Source organism: Chrysemys picta, chromosome 4 (assembly GCF_011386835.1).
Source record: "Chrysemys picta bellii isolate R12L10 chromosome 4, ASM1138683v2, whole genome shotgun sequence".
NCBI lineage: Eukaryota > Metazoa > Chordata > Testudines > Emydidae > Chrysemys > Chrysemys picta.
The window spans coordinates 151,869,240-151,888,466 of NC_088794.1; the positions used below are offsets into that span (position 1 = coordinate 151,869,240).

Genomic DNA, 19,227 nt, shown 5'->3' on the forward strand with positions numbered 1-19,227 from the left:
ATTTTACTGACTACAAATGACATAACATGTAGTGTAAACCCTCACTCAATCCTTGCTTATTGCATAGATTGGGAGGAGAACTAGGATAGCGGAATGAAGATTATGTATTTTTGGTGTTCATTTTATTTCTTTCAGTTTCATTAGAGCTTGGCTTTATTTCGTTGCAAAGAGTGCTAGAATTATTTCTGCAAACAGGTTTTAAAAGTTACTAAGGGCTACATGGGAACTAGACACCCATGCAAGAGAGCATAAGAACTACTCCTGCACAGACCTTGGGTCTGAGCACATAAAGGTAAATGGGGCTAACCTATGTTGTAGGTGCTTATATACCCCCCATTGTTATTGTATCTGAGCACTTCACATCATGGAATATAGTTATCTTCACGATCGCCCTGTGGGACTTGCCCAGGGTCACACAGGAAGACAGTGGCAGAGCAGGAAGTTGAGTCCCAGGCAAGCACTTGAGCCATGGGACAGTCCTTCTTCTCTGGAATGACTAGGTGAAGTGGCCGTTTACTCCCTCCCTGGAGACGGTAGATAGGGAGTGAGCAGAGCTCTAGCACTACCACCCCCTACTGGCCAGCAGAGCGGGGCCTGTGCAGAAAGGTTTGTAGTATATGGAAAGCAATTGCACTTCAGAGGTCTCTCTCTGACTCATTATGACCCTTGGGCAGCTTCCTCAAAATGAACAATCTAACCCTAAATTGACATTTCTGTGACATTACCCATGGCACAAATTGGACTGTTGAACAGCTGTGTCTCCTCAATTCTCTAACCTGGAGTGCCTTTTACACTGCTTCACTGTGAAAGCAACTACTCCTGGTCTGCTCACAGACAGCCTCCAGCATGTAAATCACTCCCAGCTCTACTGTATGAGTGCCATCGCCAGCCACCCAGGAACTACACTGCAGGGCAACACTAGCAAACTCCCTGTCCCAGACTTCCCCCAGAAATGTACGTCTTGTACTGCCCAGCCTCTCCCGGACAATCCCAGCTCATAAAGGTCCATCATTTATTAATAGGAAATGATATGCACAAATCTCGTTATCCCAAATGGATTTTCCCAACCATTTCAAGCCAAACACGCTGGCTTAGGTAAAACAGTAAAACAAGTATTAACCACAGAAAGATAGATTTTAGGTGATTACAAGTGCTGAGCTGCAAAAGTCAGAATTGGTTGCAAGAAAATAAAACGTAAAACACAATTAATATCTAACTTAACAACTAAATGAATTTAAAGCAAAGGTTTCTCTCACCACATGCTTTAGCAGACTTACTGGCTGGATTTGTTTCAGTCAAAACTCCTCCCCCAGTTCAGTGTTAGTGTCCTTGTCTTTCAGGTGTTCTTGATGCCATTGGCAGAGAGAAAAGGCAGGAGTCTTTTGGGGTGTCTGTTACTCTTTCTTATTGTTCTTTTTCTTTGAAAATCACCTCCAGCTGAGGTTCAGGAGACAGGCGATCTGGGGGGATGGGAATTTACAGCTGTTTCTTGGCCAAAATGTAGATTTCTTTCTCAGCTTTTTTCTTGCCAAAGAATGGCCACCAACCAGGTGACAGTCCATTTGATTTTGTTGACATCTGGCTGAGACATCAATTTGCCTTTTGTTATTGAAGAACTGGTTTGTGCCTGGTTTTTAAAACTTGGAACATGTCTTAGTAATGTTATACAGTAGAAAGTTATAACTTTACATACAATGTTGCCCCACACAATATTTTACCAGGACAATATTGATCAGCAAATTATGAGTTTTCAAATGATCTCACAAGGCATACTTTGTAGAAAATGTATCATAATCTTGTAAAAGAGGTGAACGTAAGGGTACAGACTGACACAATTTCCTTAGAGACAAATGTAGGAGTCTAGTGCATACACATACACTACTTTATTAAATATTTTCCTCAACTAAGTGTGGAGGTCTCCTGTCTAAACTTCATTGAACCTCCTTATTTATATTTTTTCTGGTGTTCAGTCCTAGTGATGCTATTGCAGTACATTTTATCCATCACTGACAGAGATGTAATTTTAGTTTCTGGCACAATATGTCTATATTGCCATACCTTTGCTGATGGCTACAGATCTATTTCTGAGAGTCATCATTTGCATTAATGTATTTAATGCTTGCTGTAAAGTTAGGATTAGAGTTAAGATCCTTAATTTTTTATTCAGTTATTTCCTGGTTGTTTTGGCTAAGCGTTGAGGGACAAATCTTTTCCTTCTCATGTGAAAGGACAGGAACACATATCCTGACCCATTCCCAGTCCCTTGCATAACTCCCTCACAGAAGCCTGCAGAGCTGCAGGACTGGGGATGGAAACCCCACAGGTCCATGGTCTATAAAAACTAGGGAAGAAGAGTTGCTGCTACTCCAAGGAGCAGTGATTTACAATAATTTACTACCTCATTGGTGGCGACAGTGCTCAGTGGGAACATGCCACATTGGGTTGATATCTGCCTTATTCCGATTTCTTCACCATCTAATCACATTCATCTCCTCTGTGCAAAGCAGAGCTCCGCATAGCAGCTATTCTGTGCCGTGTGGGGGAATTCTGCAGGACAGCTGTCATGTCCATGTGTGTCTGCTACTGATACCCTTTCTGCAAAGCATCTATGGGTAGGAGCAAGAGAAGGCATGTGGATTCTAGTGTGGATAGTTACTGGCTAGTCAGTACTGGCTGGATAGGCAGAAGGATACTGGACTGCCCAGATGCCTCTCTTCCTTACACCCCCAAAATCATCCTCTAGCAGTGTTTGTAATACACCTATTTCAAAATCCACTCATGAGAATTGGCTCAAGCTTTAGTCTTTGAACAAATGGGCACAACTCCAACAATGTCAGCGGAATTGAGGTTGCTTATACCAGGGCTGAATTTGGCCCTTGGGACTGAATTTTCTTGACGCACAAAGGCTGAACCACTGCTCTTGTGAAATGAACTGGGACCAAAGACTAAATTAAACATCTAAACCAGAGCTGAGTGACAGTTCCAGTGATTGCATCAGAAAATGTGATAAAATTGAAATGTCATAAATGGCTATATCACATCACATAACGTGAAAACTAAGACAACAGCAAAAAAAACTAGGGATGATGGCAAAGGATTCAGAGCAGCTCTGCTTTAGTTCTTTTCATCCACGTTACAGGAATTCATCACTTTGGATTATTTTGGTCCCATGGAGTCATAGAACCATAGGGTTAGAAGGGACCGCAAAGGTCATCTGAGCTAACTCCCTGCCAAGATGTGGGATTTGTTGTGTTTAAACCACCCAAGGCAGATGGCTATCCAGCCTCCTTTTGAAAACCTCCGGTGAAGGAGCTTCCACAAGCTCCCCAGGGGTCTGTTCCATTGTCCTACTGTTCTTACAGTTAGGAAGTTTTCCTGAGATTTAATTTAAAAATGTAACCCTTCTGCCAGATGGAGCCAGCAGCAACAAGGGCCGGGTTCAGTATCTAGCGGTTCCTTTTCAACAATACAACACAAAACCGGCTCGAGCCCCCACCCAGTGACCTGGGACAATTACCCCCGGCGCCTCTGAGAGGCAATATTTCCCCTCTTGCAAGCACAGAGTCTGAGTGTAGTAAAAACTTTTAATAAAAGGAGGGAAGTAATGCAGCATTAATTTAGGAAAACACCGCAGCTAGGGTTTATGAACATAAACCACGAGGAAAAGACCCACCCCCAAATAAGTTGGACAGTGTCCTTTTCCCTTCAGGTTCTTAAGTCCAGCAACCCAAAAGTCCCTTTCACATTCCCGTTCTTTCTCTGCAACCCACTCACAGTTGCTGTCCTTGGCCAGTGCAGCCCCAGAATTCAGAGGTTCATCCGCAGAGTTCACCTCCCAGGAGTGAAGGGGTGTATGTGTGGAGGCACCTCACACACTTCACTGTTCAGGCACTCGCTCGTCGCCCCAACAACAGATTGCCGTGAATCTCTGCGGGGCTCTGCTCTGGCCCTCTCTGCAAGCGGCCCTGCTAGCCGCTTGCCACACCTCTCTGCCAGCCGCTCTGCTGGCCGCGTCTCTCCACCAGTTTGAACCCATTGCTTCTTTTCCTGCCCTCTGTGCCAAGATAGTAAAACTTTTCTCCACCATTTTTATGGCAGCCTTTCAACTATTTGAAGACCGCTACTATGTCCCCCCTTAATCTCCTCGTTTCCAAACGAAACATATTCAGTTCCTTCTACCTTTGCTCGTATGGCTTGCATTCCGTCCCTTTGATCAGGGCTTAAATTCAGCTGGAGGTGGTCAGAGCAGAGCTTCCGTAAATATTTTCAAACCTTTACTCCAACCTTGTTACCCGGGGTTTTCAGAACCCACAGCAGGGGCAACTTAACTATTTCACTCCTGGTGGTGTCAGGAATCAATCAATGGGAACACAGTGATTCTGTCTGATAAAAGATGAATGCAAGTAAGTAACTGGAGTTTATTAGATATAAGCACACACAGACATAACCAATAGGTTTAGAACATCCCAGATATTTACCTAAACTCTAGAATGGTATTGCATAATTAACAGCAGGTTTGCAATGGCCAGTTGCTCACCCACTGGGGAGAAAAGGTGTCAGGAAAAACATCTCTCAAGCTGGCTTCAGAGGACTTCTCCAAAGTACATTCTATAACTAGTCCTTTTTATAACTAACTTCTACAAAACACATAGGTCATAATGACCCCTACTGGATCATCCCTTTTCCTAACTTTCAATAAACTTCCAATATCAGACGCAAGGTTTCCATCCACTCATCTTTTCTCAGTCGCAGTTACTTACTTTTCTCTCCCCTCCTTCCATTCTGATTAACAGAAACTGCCTGCTAGATTTTGACCTTGAATCTAAAAGCCTGCTTTCCAATTAACCCTTAACTATGTGCTGTTCTATTTTATTAATTCATGGTGGCTGAATGCACATCAAATGGTTGCAATTGGCTTGATCACATTCTGGGGTACTCACATCCCTCAAATCCAGGGTGACAGCCTGCTAGTGTTGCGGTTCTCAACTGGAGGTCTGTGGCCCTCTAGAGAGAGTTTCAGGGGTCCACGGGGCCCTGCAGCTGAAGCCTTGAGGCCCAGCACACCTCCCGCTGGGCTGAAGCCCCAGTGCTTGCCTTGGAAAATAGGGTATGTGGTGGGTTCCAGGAAATGGCCTATAAGAATTTAAGCCCGGCCTTTGATGATCTTTGTCACTCGCCTCTGGATCCTTTCCTGTTTCTCTACAGCCTTTCTATACAGCGGTGACCAAAATCGGACACGGCACTCCAGTTGCATAGAGTGGTGCCATCACCTCCCGTGGCTTCCATGCTAAGCCTCTGGTAATACAACCTACAATGGCATGTGCAGTTTTTGCAACTGCATCACATTTCGGACTCATGTTGCGGTTTTGATTCACCACAACTCCCACATCCTCCTAAGCAGTGCTGCTGCCAACCCAGCTATCCCCAATTCTGTATTTGTGCATTTGGTTTTTCTTCCCTCTGCTTTGAAATGTAATGGGGCAGTATAGTAACGTTATGTTAACTTGGAGAGCTTTATGGTGAAAGTGAGACACCAATGATAGAGGATATTGAACAAGATTGTTAATGAAATGTAACAGCCTGCTAACTGTAAATCAGATTAGATGCATAGTGTATGGAAGGCCATTCCCTTTAGAGGATGCATATAACTAAGTATTTAGCAAGGAAGAACTCATTCGCGGTTTTTGTTTTATTGAGGAAAATAAACGGGATTGCTACATATCTATTTATTTTTATTATTTATTAATTATTTATTAATGTATTGATTTTAACTAAATCACTAAATGCTGCCACAGATACGTATAGGAATGATGCAATACATTCATTTCGATTAGCCCTCATTAACTAAAGATATGTTTGCCTAATTTATCTGAGTCAATGCGGACAATTTGTGGGTGCAATCAATAGGCCAAGTACGCTGGATTAAGGAAGCATTTAGTCTATATAAACATAACCGTTCATGTGATATAATCAATATTTAAATGTCCCATGGGATTAATTTGTCAAAAAAACACTACTGGTTGAAACCTTAAACCTTTTAGAGGGCGGAGTGCCAGTATATTTCTTAGCAAACAGTCAAAGAATAAACGGCTAATACCTTTTCATCAACGACAGGGAGAAGGTGTTTTCAGGACATCATAATAAAGTGTTGCCAGGTGTTTACACTACACTTTCGCTGATGTCAGGAAGCTGTTCTACCCTTTTTTCTTCACACCAGTGACCTAAAATTTCTAAACATTGAAAGATAACTGCAAAAAGATGTCAGTACAAAGTTGCCTTGCTTTGGAATTGTGTATACTGTGGTAGGCTATATAAAGGTAACTAGATGTTAGCTACAGGATAATTATAATTAATAAATGCCCGTAGGGTGATTCCACTTCTCAAAGCTTTGCTAGTGTTCATAAGCTGTTAGAGCTGCTCTTCTTGCAGTTTAGGACATAAGCAGAGCTCCTTAAGTGAATTTCAGCTGGATGTAGGTTGGGCAAACTGATCTGGATGAAATAAGAAGCCTCCTTTTAAAACTTTTATCCAAAACTTTTTGCCAGCAGATCGAGGAACGTGATCGTTCCCCTTTATTCGACATTGGTGAGGCCTCATCTGGAATACTGTGTCCAGTTTTGGGCCCCACACTACAAGAAGGATGTGGAAAAATTGGAAAGAGTCCAGCGGAGGGCAACAAAAATGATTAGGGGTCTGGAGCATATGACTTATGAGGAGAGGCTGAGAGAACTGGGATTGTTTAGTCTCCAGAAGAGAAGAATGAGGGGGGATTTGATAGCAGCCTTCAACTACCTGAAGGGGGGTTCCAAAGAGGATGGAGCTCGGCTGTTCTCAGTGGTGGCAGATGACAGAACAAGGAGCAATGGTCTCAAGTTGCGGTGGGGGAAGTCCAGGTTGGATATCAGGAAAAACTATTTCACTAGGAGGGTGGTGAAACACTGGAATGCGTTACCTAGGGAGGTGGTGGAGTCTCCTTCCTTGGAGGTTTTTAAGGCCCGGCTTGACAAAGCCCTGGCTGGGATGATTTAGCTGGGAATTGGTCCTGCTTTGAGCAGGGGGTTGGACTAGATGACCTCTTGAGGTCCCTTCCAACTCTGATATTCTATGATTCTATGAAAACACAATTGGAACCCAACTTCTGTTGCGTTTCAGAAACATTAGATTAATCTTCCCTCCTTCCCCGCATCCTTTCACCCAGATCGTGCCAATGAGCTCGGCATGGATAGACTCTTGCACCTATGTGAAACTTACTTGACATTAACGTAAACATATTACATAGAGTACTTGTGGCACCTTAGAGACTAACAAATTTATTTGAGCATAAGCTTTCATGAGCTAAAACCCACTTCATTGGATGCATCGTGGGTTTTAGCCCACAAAAGCTTATGCTCAAATAAATTTTTTAGTCTCTAAGGTGTCACAAGTACTCCTGTTCTTTTTGCTGATACAGAATAACATGGCTACCACTCTGAAACATATTACACAGAGGCTATCTACTGTGTCTGCTCTGTGCTTTGAAAATTAGTTAACCTACCTGGGTGATGAATAAGTAACTATGGACAGAGCTTTCAGAAGCATTAAGTCAGTTATGGGCCAAATTCAATTGAAAGTCAAGCCTAGGATAAAATTTTCAAAAGTGTCTAACTGATTGAGGAGCGTTAATCCCATTTTCAAAAGTCACTTGGGCTCCTATGGGCCTTTTGAAAATGGCACTTAGGCACTTTGGACAATTTTATTCTTTAAGATCAATGCTGATCCATCCCCCTATATTCCCCTCAGAGTTCAGAGGGGTTTTTATTTTTATCTTTCCCATCATATCTCCTTGCATTAAAACAAATGGCTGGTTGATGTCATTACTAGTTGATATGTCCCATAAGCAGAGCCTCATGCATGCAAAGGGATCCAAGTACCGGGAATCAGTTATGTTTACTACTGTAGCTGAACTAATTGTCAAAGCACCTAGTAGACGCAGTATATGACACTCTTTACAATACATTTGCTTTTAATATTTGCCATTAAAATAGGTCTGGATTTTATTCTGGATTCAGATGCTTGCCTTCCTTGAATGAATGTGGCAGTGTGGATGTGTCTAGCATGGCTAACCAGCTGTCCACATCAAGGCTTGTATTGTTAATTAACAGGCCTATTTCCACTCTTGACACTGACAGAATCTTACAGGCAGCTCAATGATTACTACTTATTACATATCTCTGATAAGATATTTCTGGACTCAGTGGATAATGTGTTTATGCCACTGCTTAATATCCAGAATTCCCATTGAAATTAGGTTCCTAAGTGGATTAGGCTCTTTAAAATTTTTATCCCAAATTACTAGCTTATCAAGACAAGAATTATTCGAAGATTTTCCCCCTCCTCCCCCCAAAATTAAGTGTAATAAAAGAATCCCAATTCTAGGAAGTTATTAGCTTCAGCAAATGGCTGTAAGAAACAGATAACGAATAGCAAAACACGTATCCATTGGAAACCAGCAATCATTGGTTCATGCATCTAGCAGCATAGCGATGATATTACAAATATTCAAAATTGTGACCCAACACCATTTGTATGAGCCAGATAAGGCTACCAATGTACAATTCCTCCATTGCAGGAGTAGGCAACCTATGGCACGCGTGCCAAAGGCGGCACGCAAGCTGATTTCCAGTGGCACTCACACTGCCCGGGTCCTGGCCACAGGTCCGGGGGGCTCTGCATTTTAATTTAATTTTAAATGAAGCTTCTTAAACATTTTAAAAACCTTATTTACTTTACATACAGTTATATATTATATATATATTATATTTAGTTATATATTATAGACTTATAGAAAGAGATCTTCTAAAAACGTTAAAATGTATTACTGGCACGCGGAACCTTAAATTAGAGGGAATAAATGACGACTCGGCACACCACTTCTGAAAGGTCGCCGACCCCTGCTCTATTGTCTGTCCCAAGAAAGAGATGGATTCTTTACTGTTACAAATTATCTAATGTTCTCCACTCCAGAATCCAATTTTTAGTCCCCTCTTGGATTTATCAAGATTGCAAGTTCAGAATGGAGGACTTTCCTTTAACAGCAAGTAGTTTGCTTTTGTGGTACTGACAGTTGTTTTCCTCTTCAATGAAAAGATTGCTTTTACCTTTTATCCCTATTTTTCCTTTGACTTTTATCTAAGTCTTTTGCACTCTAAATATAAAAAGCTTCTTTTGCCAAGACAGAGAACAACAATAATTAAAGCAGAAATAAAATCAGTGTGATTTCTGTGACAAATATGGCAATTCCATGCGATGTCTTTGAGATACTATACTGTCTTAGGTTTAAGTATCATTGCTGGCCAGGGATTTTATGTAATCCCATGGGGGAGGGTAACTGAAGCTCCTCCAGGAACTAAGAACAGTGGGAGACGATTAGGCAAATTCACTCAGGGTGTAACACCTCCAGAGAGGTAACATCTCCTTGGGGAGCTCACCTAGACTAGTTCAAACTGGGTTTTCCAGAAGCTGACTGTCAGACAGAGAAAGGTCTTCTGGATAAATAGCTTGAGTTTAAACTGACTCAGGGCCTTCTTTCTGATGCAGCAAATGGACGGGACCATCTGTCCAAGGGGAGAACCCCAAACCTTAGGGAAGGGTTGGAAGGACTGACACTGGCCAGAGCCATTGTGGAGGTGAGAGGGTGATCTCCGGTAGGCTTATTAGCAGGCGTGTAGGTTCTTGTATTGTTTTAATATGTTTGATGGCTATTAGCCAGGATGGGCAGGAATGGTGTCCCTAGCCTCATTTTGTCAGAAGCTGGGAATGGGCGACAAGAGATGGATCACTTGATGATTCCCTGTTCTGTTCATTCCCTCTGGGGCACCCGACACTGGCCATTGTTGAAAGATAGAATATTGAGCTAAATGAACCTTTGGTCTGACCCAGTCTGGTCATTCTTATGTTCTTATGTCCGTAATGCTTTTTACTTCAGAATAAACATGCTTGTTTGTAAGAAGCTGTGTGGTCAATTAACTGTGGCAATGACACTGTTTACCATCTGTGAGGGGGGAAAGTAAAGCAGTCCTGCTTACGCAGTTTTATTTTGCTAGGGAATTCACAGTGTAGGCGGGGATCTGTGCAGCCTGGGAATACCCCAGTCAGGGAAGAGAGAGAGAAAGATACGTCTCTCCACTCAAGAGAGGAGACAGCGGAGGAGCTGGCAGCCTAGAGGGGATGCCCTTGCTGGACCATGGAGGTGAAAATACAGGTGCAGTTGCCCTGAATTGTGACAATTTCCTTTTACACTTCTCATACCAGTAAATGGGCTTACAGAGCTGCATCTCTTCTGATATATTACCGTTGCTCCATTTTATAAAAGCACTGTCCAGGCCAAATAAAATGAATCTAGATCTTACATCTCGATTTGTAAATAGATGAGGATGTGCAGGCAAATGAATCCTGTGGTCTCTCTCTTTCTGAATTGTATTAACTCTGCTGCCTCGTCACGTGCAACTTAAAGTCAATCAAATATACTGATTGGATCATGGTCTGCATTGCAATCTATGGGGTACTTGGTCTCCATCTTAACATACATGACTGCCAGTTCTGCCGGATATAGGACCTGTAAAGAATCTTGATTAGTAGGAGCCCTTGCCTCGTTCCCTGTGAATATTAATATTGTGTGGTATGAAATAAGTGAGACATAAGAACATAAGAACGGTCGTACTGGGTCAGACCAAAGGTCCATCTAGCCCAGTATCCTGTCTTCCCACAGTGGCCAATGCCAGGTGCCCCAGAGGGAATGACCAGAACAGGGAATCAAGTGATTCATCCCCTGTTGCTCATTCCCAGCTTCTGCAAACAGAGGCTAGGGACACCATCCCTGCCCATCCTGGCTAATAGCCATTGATGGACCTATCCTCCATGAACTTATCTAGTTCTTTTTTTTAATCCTGTTATGGTCTTGGCCTTCAGAACATCCTCTGGAAAGGAGTTCCACAGGTTGACTGCGTTGTGTGAAGAAATACTTCCTTTTATTTATTTTAAACCTGCTGCCTATTAATTTCATTTGATGACCCCTAGTTCTTGTGTTATGAGAAGTAGTAAACAACACTTCCTTATCTACTTTCTCCACACCAGACATGATTTTATAGACCTCAATCATATCCCCCTTTAGCCGTCTCTTTTCCAAGCTGAAAAGTCCCAGTCTTATTAATCTCTCCTCATATGGAAGCCGTTCCATACCCCTAATAATTTTTGTTGCCTTTTTCTGAACCTTTTCCAATTCCAATATATCTTTTTTGAGATGCTCGCAGTATTCAAGAAACAACCCAGGTAGAGCAGGAGCCCTTGCCTTATTTGGTTACAGCTTCACATGTACTCTGTCTGGCAGACATGGAATGGTTCACAGAGTATACTCATGCATATCTGTGGTTGTGAGGAAAAAGAAGTATGATGCTAGATTGTGTGTGGGAAACGGTATGTGATCACCTAATTACAGACTGTGGTGTACTTTGTCCACACAAAGGGCCGCATACTGAGACTCTTACATTCAGTATTTGATGACATCCTGGGATACCGAAGACATCAGTGGGAGATAAATTCCCTCTGTTTATGGCTCTGGCACAGCCATATCTGGAATTTGATTATGGACACCACATGGAAGGATGACATTTAGAGAAGAACAACAACTGGGCGTAGTGAGAGGATCAGAAGATACTCCCCCTTTGGACAGGATACTCCATAACAGTCAGTTGTGGAGCTTCTTGCTCCTATCTCTGACTCATCTGACAGGAACAGAACAATAGGCTAGGGGTACCATTTTCAAATCCACTTAGGGCCAGGTGTTCAAAGGTATTTAGGCTCGTAAAGATGCAGATATGTGCCTAGAGAGATGTTTCAAAAGACCTAAACAAGTTAGGTTGAAATCAATGGGAGTTAGGCATCTAACAGTGCCTACCTGCACCTTTAGGGAACTCTCTACATTTCAAAATCTTAGGAGCCTAAGTCTCATGGAAAGTTGGGAAGATTGGTTCCTACATTATTTAGGTGCTTTTTAATGTACGCTAGGTCTCTTTGAAAGTCAATGAAATTTAAGCTGTAAAGGTATTTAGGTATTGTTTCAGGGTTGCAATGCCTAACTGATTAGGAGCCAAGCCTTATTTTAAAAATCCCGGGTTTCCTACGTCCCACACACACAAAACTGCTTCCCCCACTGAGCTTCACATTTGGAAATTTGACCTCATGTCATCCCTCAATCTTTCACCTTATTCCAAAGACCGTGTCCCCAGGAGCAGGGGGCTTGCTGATAGATGCAGCAGGTGCCCTTTGAAGATCACTGCAGGAAAACCCAGTCACCACAATCCACTCCGGTCCTGGTTAACAAAATCTTGCTTTATTACTTACATGTGAACCACTGAATTAACTCATTTATTGTTCTTCAAGTAGTGCCTTTTTTTTTACCCTCTCAAGCAGGGAAGTCTTACTACAGATGCCAGCTCAGACTTTTTTCTCAGAGGCTGCTGGTTCCTACATCCTCCAAATTTGGTCTTAATGCCACCTTCCTGGTGGGCTAGTCTCTGGTCTATTGAGAGCCCTTCAGCCAGGTCCAGTAAGCCTCACCTCTCCCTTCCACCAGTCCTTGCCCAACTGCTGGAATTGAACGAACATGCTCCTAGCCACAAAATGGGCCATTACAGAGTTTTCAGACATTAAATCCCCGTCTTGTGTTCGACCACAGGCTTTACTTCCCACACCCCTGTGCAGACCATGACAGTAACTCAACTCATTACCTAACATTCTCCACAAATTCCCATTGATTTCCAAGGACATTGAGGCTCCTAAGTCAGTTAGGTATTGCAACGCTGAGCGAGAGCAAAGACTAAATGCCTTTATAAATCTGGGCCTAAGTCACTTTATATGGATAATGGCAATTCCTGCATTCATAACAGAAGTGACAAGGAAGCAGAAAGGGCTGAATTTTGCGGAAAGACTAGAAGAGTTAATATGTATACATTTGGTAAGTATTGTTGAAGGAGGAAAATATAACAGTCTACAAATATCCAAAAGATCATTGCTGCCTAGATCCTTTCTCAGATGTTACTTTGTAGAGATAAGCCCTGTGGTGATTATCCAGTTATCAGACCAACATATGAATACTCCAGCAGCCCATGGTACAGTGAATGTTATACATGCAACTCCAGTGAAGGAAGCTTCCGTCTTACAGAGCAAACCTAGCTGCTGTTTAGAAAACATGACCTATGAAGAAAGGTTTTAAAAACTTAGAAAAGAAGGCTGAAGGGGAGACCAGATCATAGTCTTCAAAAATCTTAATAGCTGTTTTAAAGAGGAGGCTGATCAATTGTTCTCTATGTCTACTGAAGAAAGGACAAGAAGGAATCAGCTTAATTTGTAGCAAAGAAGCTCAGATATTAGAAGCAAGTTCTCACTATAAGGATAGTTAAGCAATGGAATAAGTTATCAAGGGAGGCTGTCGAATCCTTGCAATGGAAATGTTTAAGAACAGGCTAGACAAAAATCTGTCAGGGATAGTCTCCGTTTACTTGGTACGGCCTCAGCATAGGGGGATGGACTAGAGGACTTCTTGAGGTCCCTTCCAGCCCGACAGTGCTATGATTCTATCTGGCTGAATGCAAGTGAAATGGCTAGTAGCCCTAAGACAGCCTGAGTGGAACAAAGTGAGTGACTGACAAGGATTTCAGACAGCGAGAGTCTCAGGAATACATGTGCAGCATGATAGAACTGGTGACCTATGTAAGGCGATCAAAATGAAGAACCCCAAAAAGTTGAGGCTGAAAGAATGTGAAGAATTGAAACATGCCACCAGGAGTTTTTATTATTATGTGTACTGCTGAAGGATTGGGGCCCCATTGTGATAGACATTGTATACACATGTAACAAAAAGACTGCCCCCATGTCTAAGAGCGTACAGTCTAACCGTTTTATTTGGTCTCTGAAAGGTTTGCTTAAAGCTTGGTTAGAAGTTAGAACGCGAGTTCTGATTTGCATGCAGGGTACCAGTATCAGTAATGCTGACCTAAACTCTGTAAGAGCTCTCAATGCATCTGTCCGTGAGATTCCCATTTTGATGAATAAGAGTCATAGGGCTGAATTCCCCATGCCCTGCTTTGAAAATGAAGCCCTAAATCTTGTTATAATTACCCTTAACATCTTCTCTGCGGCACTCTTGTTGCTTCGCTCTCAAGGACAGCACCGTCTACTTGAGACAAGGTTTATTCATTATTATGTAAAGTTTCCTGACAGATTGCGAAGGTACACAGCGTATTATGCATTATTCAGGGAATATTAAACGTCCCCGTGTCCTTTGTATTTGTTTCCGCTTTATTTTCCCATACTACTAAATCACCTATGTTATGAGCATTTGATGTAGGTTGGAATTTAGCCGCGAGTGTAATCGGTGTTGAGTTCTACAGGGGTGTGTGCTGCTTTCTTGCCCCTCCCACTCAACATGGCATATAAGTGATGTGCAGTTTATCCAGCATATTGCCCTACTCACATTTAGCCTGGATCATTCATACTTTTGAATTAAGGGTTTGTTTGAGCCGTGAATAAAGAGGTACATGTGGCATAACAACATGTACAATACAAACGACAGAAGGAAAAATTCTCCGAGTGGCATAAATGCTGATGTATGCAAATGTTTCCTTTGTAAGCTGTGTGATCGCAAAATAACGCATTCTGCAAAACTTGAATATATCAGATATTCATGCTACATTTATGTTCATGGGGATCCAAACTGGGGAGAGAGTTAAGAGGCTGAATATCTGTTATGCAATGAGTGCCTTGGCTTTCATAGTTCATTTCATTGGCTCTCATCGGTGATGTAGTAGCTAACACCAGAAGAGCCGACATCTAGCAGACATCTGTCAATTTGTAATTTTGTATTAAAGATGCTCATATGATCTTTTTAAAGATACAATATAATGTCACATATTTTGTCATATAGTTATAATTATTTACTTATTGTGGTGGCCTAGGAATCCCATTCATGGACCCAAGCCCCAGAATACTAGGCATTGTACAAACACGTAGGCCCATTGGTCCTTAGTTGACATTTTATTAATATTTGATCATTGAAGTTTTATTATTTCCATGCTCATGAGTGTGGAAGGTTAATACCACTTTCTGTATAGGGCTCGAACCTGTAAGCTGCTGAGCAAGCAGCCCTCATTCAGCACTTGTGAGTGGGACCGTCACAAGCTTAAAATTATATAATAGATTTCAAGGCCAAAAGGGATCACTGTGATGTCCAGTCTGACCACCTGGATAACACAGGCCAGAGAACTTCCCCCAAATAATTCCTACAGCAGATCTTTTAGAAAAACTTCCATCTTGATTTAAAAATGGTCAATGATGGAGAATCCACCAAGACCCTTGGTAAATTATCCCAACGGTTAATCACCCTAACTGTCAAAAATTTACCTTATTTGCAGTCAGAATATGTCAATCTTCAACTTCCAGCCATTGGTTCATGCTACACCTTGCTCTGCTTAAATTAAAATGGAATTAAACAATTAAATAATTGTTCCCCATGTCTCCCTCTAGTCAGAGATTTGCATGCCTTTGTAGCCCTTAGGTAGCCTAGAAGTAAGACATCAAGGAGAGCAGACGTGTAATTTCCTCCTGTATCAGAGCGATATTTTAAATACCTTACCACAGAGGAAGAATGGCTATGCAGTGTGCACTCAAAGGTTTTTATGGTAAGCTTTGAATCGACAGTATAAACAGTAACAATGACAAATTTGTAGAACTGTCCACTTTGCCGAACTACAGTTTGCACGTGTCCCATCCAGCCCTAAATTCTTTCCAGACCTAAATCCCACTCATTTTCCTCTTTTTCTACCACTCTGACAGTCATAAAGTCAACAGTTTTATGACTGTGCACGTGCTCGGTCCCGTCCTAGCAAGTAGAGACTGATTCAGATCAATTCCCGGCAATTCAAGACAACTTGAGTCTTTTCTGCAAAGTTCTGTGTGGTGGCGTTAATGCGGTAGCTGCCTACTGAGACTAATTACAGACAAAGAGCTGCATTGCCACATTCTGCTTAAATAAGTTACACGTGCAGAGAAAGACGTTTCCGTATAATGGCTAATTCCAGTTTGCCCTTACTGGAATATATAATAAATCAATGTTGAGTGCGAAATACCCTTTTTACCTATCTGATCCAGGCACAGGAAAGGAATAATTAGACTATGTCTCTTCACGGCTGCAGTTTAAAACCAGCCTTTCTCCGGTAGTCGTTTGTCATAAGCGGCTATGAAATTGCTGCTTTTGCTGCGGTACCCTGCCTTAGCTGCTTGTTTCTACTGACAGACCCCCACGAATGAACAGATCGCGTATTAATGGACTTCTGGGTATTGCAATGACATAAATAATCTTTCTCCTGCAGCAGCCTACTGCACGGCCCGTTTCAAAGCTACCTTTTAAGTGGAGAGCATTGTAGTAAGAGGATGTATTTTAACAAATAGAGTGCCATATACTGCACACACACCATTTTTAATAAACAGCAGAACTTTGATCTTTCATAGGCAATACTGGTCCTTTTATGTATACTTTGTTTTAAACCGTTCCAGCTCTCCCTCCTTCCAGCTTTTTCTTAATTGACCACCATTGTTTTTATTCTCCCCCCACACACACACATTTCACAGGTGCATACCTTAACTCGTGAACAGTTCCACTGAAGCCAAAACATCAGCAAGGTCAGAACCTTAGCATGAGGTTTTCCAAAGTGCTCAGCGTTGGCCTACCTCAGTTCCCTCGGAAGCTAATGTAATACCCTCACTGTCTTCAATGGAGGCAGAGAACGCTAATGACTTCCCATCCTTCCTTTGGAACATTCTTACATTTTGTTGGTTTCTCAACCGTATTTTTACCTGAGGTGGGTTTGTGCTGTATGTTTAATAATAGACCAGTCCTGCTTTCTTTTCCGTGGAGGCAGATATAAACCTTCCAGTCAATGTTTTAATTTTGCTTTTCGCATCATTTGCTGGCATCAAATGCGATGCGTTAGCAGCTTATTTCCCCAACTATTTCAGTATACCCTTTTCTGACAGATTTGAATTAAAAATCTGGAAAAAGGGGGGTGTTGTTTTTAATAAACATGAAGTTCTATAATAGCAAGTTCGTAATAATTAATGACATCAATGCACCTGCCAAGCAGAATCAGTTGAGTAGAACATCTCATTATAACAGCATAGGACCTGCAGAGTTCCTTTGGGATGTATAGTAAATATTTAATGATTTGTTCTTGATAGCTTGGAGAGAATACCTGTAATAAGCCAGTGTATCTTTAGGTAATATTGAAATATCCAATAACTTTGCTACCCAAAATGCATACACTTTGAGTGTTTTTGGTCATTAATAAACCACTTAAAGCATGAAGGAAATAATGTGGCATTCAGTATTTGTTAAACTTTCTCTCTAATTAGATTTTTCATCTCTTGGTCAAGTGCATTGAAAATGACAGTTTATTGATTTAGATGTTGAAAATCCTGTACACTCTATGAAGTGTAAATATACACAACTCCTCCTTATTTGCTTCATATTGACGTTTCATTGTTCTTTTCAATCCATCCATCCTGTCTGAGGTGACTAGGGCTGTTAATAATTGTGGAGTCTGTTCCTATGCAGTGCCGAGGGTCCTCAACTCCTGTTGACTTATGGTGTAATTCTACTGTGAAGTGTGACATCCTGGGGTCATGTAATTGTCTCTCAATGATTTCCATGTCAAATGTGCTCACTGTACAACTAAATGACATTTCCTTCTAACGGCCGACTCTGCAAACTCAGTCTGAGCTCTGAGAGTCAAGCTGGGTGATTCCCTTCTTACTCAGCGACAAAGTGGTAAAGCACTGGGAGCCATACTGCGCTGTGTTACTCCTGTACCTTCTCATTATCTTCAGTTCTGCCCCAGGTGACACATGGGCAACCTCATTGCCGTGAATGGGGATGCAGAGGGGCACCTGGCTAGGCCTGAAGGAGCAATGCCCTTGACGAGGAGGAGTGGACCTCAGCTCACTCTGCCATGGCTGAGAGCTCTGCAAGCAGAAAAGGAGTAAGGAGAGTTGGCCTAAAAGAGGGAATCCATTTCCTCAAAAATGTTCATGTTTTTGAATAAAGGTTTCATCCTGAAGCAGGGACAAAGCGTTAAAAAGGCAAAATATTCACGGAAAGGGGTTTCAGGAAAAACTCCCTTTCAGGAGACCAGAAACAGAAATTTTCAGCTGCCCTCAGGCGCTCTACCTCCATGCCACCCCCACAGTTCCAGGAGCTGGAGAGGCATTGTCCATCCCCTGGAGCTTAGGGGGAAGTGAGAAGGCAGAGCACCTGGTTCGTTCCACTCCATCCCCTGGAGCTGGGAGCGAGGCAGGGAAACTTGCCTGTGTTTTGCAGAATGTTTTTTCATGTCTGTAATAGATTCAGCGGAACATTTGACTCTATCAGATTGGAACTTTCCAACAAAACTGAGTTTCATCAGAAAATGTCTAAGCAGTTCTAGGCGAAACCACTTACTTTTCTCACTGCAGTCGGCTGGTGTGATTCTAAATACATATTGGGAGCAGGTCTACCAGGCACAAAGGTGCCTTCATACAAAGTCTCTTTTCAGGATGCAGCCACACTGTGAATGGACATCAAGGACTATAAGTACTCACAAATTTGGGACCTTTGAGTGCATCAGCTGAACAGCATTTAAAAGAGGGCACATTTTAAACATTCTTAAACCTAATTGATTCTCTCAGTTGAATCTAGAATTTAAGGCCAGAATTTCAAAGGTATCTAGGTGCCTAAAGATGCAAAGAGGTGCTAGTGGGATTTTCAAAAGCATCTACACACCTATCTGCAGTTTTAGGCAACTAATTTCTTTTAAAACTCTGGCCCTTAGTTTTTTCCCTGATGTGTTAGAAACTTTTTAAGATGAAAAACTGAAAATGCTTGGTTGCTTTCATGTTACTCTGAAAGACCTGTAGTTATGTGACGTTTGATAGGAGCAGATGTGCTACAACAAAGACTGCAATGAGGAGTTTGATGCATAGGAAAGGCAGGTGAGAATGGAAATAACTTATTTGCCCGCAGATTGCAGAGGTCAGGAATTGTGGTTTTAAGGCCAGTTATCTCTGCAATCTCAATTAAGTGATCCATTAGTTATAAAAAATGGGGCTTTTATGTGTTAGGTGGCCTACGAACGATTTTGTGTTCTTCTCTAGAGCTAATCA

At 42.0% G+C, this 19,227-nt stretch overlaps 1 protein-coding gene across 2 annotated transcripts in view; it reads left to right on the forward strand.

The window, feature by feature from the left end:
- Positions 1-19,227, forward strand: part of MDGA2 (MAM domain containing glycosylphosphatidylinositol anchor 2) — a 631,070-nt gene that overhangs the window by 563,520 nt on the left and 48,323 nt on the right. The gene's annotated exons all lie outside the window — the stretch shown is intronic.